The sequence below is a fragment of the Gymnoscopelus microlampas genome (assembly GCF_963454915.1).
Source record: "Gymnoscopelus microlampas genome assembly, chromosome: 12".
Taxonomy (NCBI): domain Eukaryota; kingdom Metazoa; phylum Chordata; class Actinopteri; order Myctophiformes; family Myctophidae; genus Gymnoscopelus; species Gymnoscopelus microlampas.
In genome coordinates, this window is record NC_139949.1 from 18,079,790 (window position 1) to 18,085,789 (window position 6,000).

A 6,000-nucleotide genomic window follows, 5' to 3' on the forward strand; every position below is an offset into this window, starting at 1 on the left:
TAAAAAGAACAACTATTCCTGAATGTTATTTGATATGGTTAGAGGGCGGCAGTGCCTCAGAGGTAGAGCGGCCGGATGGGAACCACAAGGTTCCCAGTTCGATCCCGGGCTCCCCCAAAGTTAGTGTCGAAGTGGCCTTGAGCAAGACGCTGAACCCCTTATTGCTCCCGATGAACAGGTTGGTGCCTTGCATGGTTTCATTCGCCATCGGTGAATGAATGTGTGTGTGAATGGGTGAATGCACAATCTATGTAAAGCACTATATAAATGCACCATTTTACATGGATGACAGAAATTGCCACAATGTAAAAAGAAAAAGGCCGAATGGCCTAGCGTAGCCACGATTCACACCATCATCAATAAAAACTTGTTGACTAATAATTCACTGGGACACTTCACATTCAAATACTATTTTGTCACTGTTGGTGGAAATTATTTTTATTATGATAAAAAAAGAGTGAAAATAGCTGCTCTACAAGCTCATCGCGACGCGTTGTGAACTTGTAGATCTGCTATTTTCACTACTTTTGTGCGACATGCAGTAGGGCATACGAAAAACCATAAAAAGGTGAAATATGGAGATACAAGGTCTCTCATTCGTCGGTGGCTCAAAGGGGAACAGCACGTGAGATGTGACTCTCATTCATTAATTCGTTCGTTCACGTCATCGGACGTAGTTTTCAAACATGTTGTGTGTTCCGCAAGTTGTCTGACACGGGGGTCCATGACAGCATGGCAGAAAGCAGAACAGAGGGAAGGGAAAGGAGAGGAGAGAAGATGATTTGCGGAGGCCAATGAGAGAGAGGGGGGTGGGGGTGGATGAGCGAGGGGGCGAAACCTAGTGTAGGCTCTCATTCATTTTACTGGTTCAGTGATGCAGCAAGGCCCATCAGGTCCACACAACACACACACACACACACACACACACACACACACACACACACACACACACACACACACACACACACACACACACACTACGTCCCCCTCCGACGCAACCCACCCAGCCCACACGGTTAGCACCCCTCCCTCCATAACCACGCACACAAGATCGCAGACACGTAAATACACTCCGCCAACCAGCAGGCTGGCGTCCGCCGTGACGTCACACTGCAGTTCTCCTCGGGCTCCACTGGATGACAGTGGCAAGTTACCAAGTTACACACACACACACACACAGACACGCGCGTGTGATGAGCCGCCATTCATAGTGGCGGCACTCCGCTCAGTGTTTTGTATGCGTGAGTGTATATTCGCACACGTCTGTTGTGCTCGTGATGTGCTTACATGTGTCGGGTGGGGTTCCAGTCAGACGGGCGGTGGTGATGGAGTATTTGGAAAGCAGAGGCGGTAGAGGGTTTTTAGTAGGGGGGGGGGGGGGGGGGGCAGGTAGGCTGGTTGTTTGATGTAGGCAACAGATAAAGGAGGGGGGGGGTGTTTGGTTGGGTGGGGGTGGGTGAGGTAAAAAAAATATTTAAAAAAACACACCAAAAAAATCTCAAATGAGAGGAAAATTGTTTTGAGTCACAGCAGATTTGGAGAAGCAAGATAAGAGCTGATGACGGTGGTGGTGTGATGAGGATTAGGGTGGAGGAGGGTGGTGGGGGTGGTTGGGTGGTGAGGCAACGTTTGGAGAGAGTAACAGGGAGGGGTGGGTTGGTGTGGGACGAGAGGGTGAATGGAAGAAGGGTTTTTGGAGGAGGGAGCGCATGTGTGTGGATGTGTGTGGATGTGTGCCTTGTGGGCATACGAGTGTGTGTGTGTGTGTGTGTGTGTGTGTGTGTGTGTGTGTGTGTGTGTGTGTGTGTGTGTGTGTGTGTGTGTGTGTGTGTGTGTGTGTGTGTGTGTGTGTGTGTGTGTGGGGGCTGGAAATTGTGTCCTTAATGTGCGAGAGACAGCAATTCAGTTGGGGGCGTAAAAGATGAATAGATGGCCGGCGTGTACTGTATGGTGCTGGTCAGGGAACAGGAGTGTGGCACTGTATAATCAGTCAATTTAACTCTTTATAAGTGCAAAAATGGTCCGAAATTTGGCAGTGCTGTCACGCGTGCAGGCAGAGAGAGAAAGAGAGAGAGAGAGAGAGAGAGAGAGAGAGAGAGAGAGAGAGAGAGAGAGAGTGGAAGAACAGATGAGGATAAAACAAAAGAACTGAATCTTTGATAGACAGAAAAGAGAGAGAGAGAGAGAGAGAGAGAGAGAGCATAGAGGAGGTGCAGGCCACGGATGAGAGGGTGAACAAGGGGAGAGATTGAAAGGGTGCCAGGGGTGATTCAACGCGTTCCTTTTGCCTTCCTTTTGTCGGGTTGGGGTTTGTGGGTAGATTGGTGTCGAGGGGGCTTTTGGTGAGAAAGCAAGGCAATGATGACGCAGAGGGGGCTCGCAGCGTCTGCGCCGACTGATAATGATGATGGTTAAAATGATAACAATAATAAGTAGCTTCTCATGGAGCCCTCAATCGCTCGCTTGTGACGCGCGTGTCACAGATTATCACTCATGACACACTGTGTTGGACACACATGGGCTATCTCAAATTGGCAGTGCTTGTATGTCTGTGTGTATATTTGTGTGGGTGTGTGTGTGTGTGTGTGCGTGCGTGCGTGCGTGCGTGCGTGCGTGCGTGCGTGCGTGCGTGCGTGCGTGCGTGCGTGCGTGTGTGTGTGTTTGTGTGAGTGAACGAGCAAGAGAGAGAGAGACACATGGGTGGTCAATTGGAGAGAATGAGACACAAAGAGAAAAAAAAAGAGACAGAAAGAAACGATGGTCTGAATCTGTTAACCTTGTGCATATTTGTTCAGTCATGGGCTCGGCCAGTCAGGACTAGTGACAAAAGGTGTGAAAATGAACATTCAATATTTAAGGAGCTGACACCCCTTTTTTGACATTGTAATATTTTGTAATTTTATTCTACACGATCAAGAGGAAACAATCCTGCCAACGATTCTTTTTTTTCTTTCTCCCCGCTGAAAGAAAAACACTCCCCGCTGATAGGTGCCACTCCAGCCCGTGGATTACCTACAATAACAAATATATAACGTTAGGCTCAGCATAATTGTCTACCGTAACTCATATTTTTAAGGTTTTCAGGAGAGACAAAACTAAACAAATCACTTTCTGCCTAAGTCACCTAGATGACTTAGGCAGAAAGTAATTTATTTGTATTTTTCCTAAGTCATGTTTATCTGCCTTTATTTATATCTGCCTAACTCTATTCTCCTAACACTGCTGATTCATACTGCCTTATTGCCTATGTCCTCAGCCTATCAGAATGCTTGTTTACATTCAAAATCATTTCTGCCTAAGTCACTTTCTGCCTAAGTCATTTTGGAATGTAACAAGAATTCTGATTGGCTTAGGGCATAGGCAATAAGGCACAATGATGCAGCAGTGTTAGGAGAGTAGAGTTAGGCAAAAATGTCAATTTGACCAAAAAGTGAGTTAGGCAATTATATATACGTACGGTACTATATATACACACACACACACACACACACACACACACACACACACACACACACACACACACACACACACACACACACACACACACACACACACACACACACACACACACACACACACACACACACACACACACACAGAGTGGATCCCTTTAACAGAAACTGCATGAATGTAAAAGTAAACTGTCTCTGAAGTTTTGATGATGAGTCATATAACAGCAAGCTACTCTTCGTGATGCCACACTTGCATGGCTTGAATGTGCCTGCGAATTGCATATGCATCTGATAGTTTTTGTTGTTCTTCAGTAAATTTGGCTTCAACTTCATTTCAGGCAGAAGGTTAGGAGAGGATATACATACTGTAACCGTACCTAATTTCATAAGAGCAAGCGCTTTCCTAGAATCCTCAACATCAAGGACATGAAATCGTCCATACTTCATCAATCAACCATCATACTGCATTAATTTCCCACAGCAATCAGGTATAACTGTGATACCTGATTGGGTCCTTGTTTGACCTGCTAGATCGAGCCGGACCGATTTATTGATCTGGCCGATTTGTCAACATCGGTATCGGTAGTTAATGCAGCCGATGTGTCCTGATTTGTAACCACCTTCAACCTTTCCATCTCTATACTTTCGGGCATGCCACTCTTGGTGAAAATGTTCAATAGTTGCAAAAAAATGATTGCAGATCTACAAGCTCACAAAGCATCGCAACACAACGCGTTGTGACCTCGTAGATCTGCTATCTTTGAATTTTTTGGAATAGGGCTTAAGTGGATAAATACAATACATTCTATAGCTAATTGTTTTCAAATAGGAACTTTAAGCAAATCTAACTTTTAAAAAAAATCTAAAATTGATTAGAAAATATTTTGCACTTTTTAACAAAATATCGGTCACAATCGGTAATCAGTGGTCTAGGACAAAAAAATCTGGCATCGGTCGGGCTCTACTTGATAGATACAGGTATCAAGGGAGCAGCCACTGATTCCACTGTGCTCTCGGAATACATTGGACGAGCTTCGCTGAGCTCCACCAGCCCTGATTTCCCTACCCATGACTCATTTGGCCTCTGAAACAATGCCATGCTGTGGTGCTTCTGTACTAAGTGTGACACACTTAGTCATAGCAACTAGAAGAACTGTAAAAGAAAGGGCCTGAGTTTGTGTGTCGTGTGGGTAAACCGACATGATTCACATGCCCACATTGCTATGTACGTTCATTCTCCTTCTAAGAGTTACATGAGGTATGCATGATTATGTGTCCTGGACTCCTGGCCATGCCATGAAGTCAGCTGAAAGTCAGTAAGCTTTCACCTTGAAAAAAGCACAATGGTGTGAGTCTGTGTTTGTTTCCACAATGCTCTTGGTTGATTCCAGGGTTACTTTCCGACATGTCGACTAACAAAGTCTCACTGAGATTGCCTATGGGCAGTGGTGTAAAGTAACTAAGTACATTTACTCACGTACTGTACTTAAGTACAATCTTGAGGTACTTTTACTTTAATGGAGTATTTCCAATGTTCAATACTTTTACTTCTACTCCACTATCTCTCCACGATCTGCTATTTTCAAACATTTTAATACTTTTACTTTTGGTACTTTAAGTATATTTTGATGCCAATACTTTTGTACTTTTACTCATTTTGAACATTGGCCTTTTACTTGTAACAGAGTAGTTCTACATTACAGTATTGACACTTTTACTTAAGTAGAAAAGTACTTTTTCCACCACTGCCTATGGGAGCAACAAGCAGCCACATTGTGTGCCCAAGCTGAGGCTCAGTTCACTGGGAGGGATGTCAGCACAGATGATGCAAAGTACTAAAGTCACAACACTGTCAGTTTACTCAGCAGCTCCACCACAGGTAGTGACTTTGCTGTGTCTGTCACTTAGGCCTCAGTGAGCATAAACAGCTGACATGATTCAGAGAACGGTTCCCAACAATATGCTTCTGTCAGCCCTGGCTAACACATACAGACTTTTCAGTATTTGCACTTTTCCCTGCCCCATTAACCTGGTCAACCAGGCCACTGACCAGCCCACATCCACAGCTCTGCATCAAAAAAACACAGGGGTTTGTGCTTTTATGTTTTTTTTGTAGTACGGAGGAAAAGAACAGTACCTATTGGCTATCATGTTGCTGTTGGTCATCTTCGATTGGAAAGCACTTAGGGTCAACTCCTGTTGTTTTTAAATGTACTACTGTACTGTAGCACAAGTAAAGATGACTTGACTTGACTTCATTAAGGACATTGTTCTGGCGGACATTTTCCTTTTTGTGTACCTGGATGATATTCCCTCCACCCACTTTTTTTCTGTATCACTACCCCCCTCTTTACACATTGCCCTGGCCTGAGTTGAATGGCAATCTTTGATAATTGATAAAGTCTGCTGGTTGGTTGTACATGAAGGTAAACGCAAACAGACTAAAATGCGTCTCAGAGAACATTATGAGGCAGACACATGCACACATACGGTTATGCCTACCCCTGTACATCATGTCTCCCTTATCGATCCACAGTTGCTCTCCGCC